At 60.8% G+C, this 1733-nt stretch overlaps 1 pseudogene; it reads right to left on the bottom strand.

Moving 5' to 3' along the window:
• Positions 1-742: 742 nt before the first annotated feature.
• Positions 743-1333, bottom strand: LOC103586772 (annotated as a pseudogene).
• Between the last annotated feature and the right edge of the window lie 400 nt (positions 1334-1733).

The following is a 1733-nucleotide window of genomic DNA, read 5'->3' as shown; positions in this document are numbered from 1 at the left end:
CTGCAGAACTGCAGGAGACAATCTTTCTACACAAGGCAGTTGGGAAGGAGGGAGCGCTTGGAGGGGGGGCGCTGCCTGGCGTGCACTCCGCAGCTCGGGAACGTTACTGCGCGTGGAACGGCTGCTTTTGGGAGGTGAGTGACTCTAACCACTACTCTGGTGCAAAACTGTCTCAGGAGGCTTTGATTTCAGTGTTTTTTTATTTTCTTTTCACCTCACCCACCTCCCTTCGTCCTTACACACACACACACACATACACACCCCACACAGGAAGTTTTGTCTTGGAGATGGCATTGCTGTAAGAGCTGCTTTTGTGATCTTCAGACCCCAGATTCTTTTGTATACACGTTTAGTGTTTATTAATTAAAGGAGGGTATTTGAGGCAAACCGAAAGTCAGGGGGTGGGGGAAGTGAATGGAGCCTGGAAATCATTGAGGAGTCGCGGAGTTGAGGGATCCACGCTGAAGGTGACAATGACTTTTCTCAGCCGCAGTGTTCTCTAGCGAAAAGGAGCGCGGTGGCTGCGAGGCCCGAGGGAAAAACGACTTGCTGGCAGTCGCGGGGCGGCAGGGTCGGTGCGTCCGCGTGGGCGCGAGCCCGGGGCAGGGTCGGCGCCGTTGTTAAACCTCGTGCTTTACTTGGTTACAGCCCCCTGCGCGTGTTTTGATGGGGGGGGACAATAAACGCCGTTTGCTCGAAAACTAAGTTGCCATCCCCTTCCGAGCTGGCGGCGTGAGGGGGTTTAAGTCGGCCTTTGGGGGTCAGTGCTGGGCTCCACCGGAGCGCACGCGGCGTGGCGTTGTTTGCTCAACTCCGGAGGGATGCGGATGCGACAATGAGAGCAACACGCGGTCGCTTGAAAACAGCCCGGCTTCCACGCGCCCGCTGTCCTCCGACCGCGCCCCGGGGCGGCTGGCGTCCGAGGCCGCTTTGGAGCCCGAAGTTTTGCCACCCCTTTATTGATTCACCTGTAGCGTAGGCGTGGGCGCCGGGGCCAGGGCTCCCTATTTCTAGGGCGGCCGTGTGCGGCTTAAGATGGCCAGGGAAGCCAAGTTGACTGGGATGGAGGCAGTTGCCTGCGCGGAGGAGTGAGCGAACTCCGCAGGGCTCTGCTTTTTGTGCTTGACCTGACAGACCACGTGCTTGGGGCTGCGACCCTGGGCTTGGTCTGAATGTCCAGCTCCTTGTTAGCAGTGGGATGCGGCCGCCGTCGGTAGGTCCGGCCGGCAGGACAATGTGGTTTGGCGATGATGGCGTCTTGCCAGTTTAAAAAGCAGAGTGAAAGTCGCCAACTCTCCGCCTGTGTGAGGCGGGTAAATCGGGCGTTTCTCATCAAGGACATTACAAAACTTTGATTAAATGGGCCCGCTGCGGAGCGGAGGACCGGGCCCCGGACTCTCGGGGCTCGGGGTCCGGGCCCCTCCCCGGGGTGTTGGTCAAGTGTCTCGCCCCACGGAAGCACTCCGACATCCCTGATGCTGCACGTAGGCAGCGCCTGGCTGGACAGAAAACAAAGAGCTGCATGTGCCCGTGAGGGCCCCGCGGCGCTCGGGACGGCCGCCCGGGCGGAGGGCCATCCGGGTCGGGGGCCTCCGAAGTTCGGGCGAGTTTCGGGAGGGGCTTTGTCCCTCGGCCTCTGGTGGGGAAACTTTGGCGGCGCTACTTGTGTGAGGTGCCATGCTGGTGCGCAGGGAGGCGGCGTGCTTCCCCGCTCCGGGCGCCCGGGCGGCCGA

Source organism: Galeopterus variegatus, unplaced genomic scaffold, assembly GCF_000696425.1.
Source record: "Galeopterus variegatus unplaced genomic scaffold, G_variegatus-3.0.2 Scaffold373, whole genome shotgun sequence".
Classification (NCBI taxonomy): Eukaryota; Metazoa; Chordata; class Mammalia; order Dermoptera; family Cynocephalidae; genus Galeopterus; species Galeopterus variegatus.
Note: the sequence above shows the minus strand (reverse complement) of the source record. Positions and strands in the feature narration are given on the sequence as shown.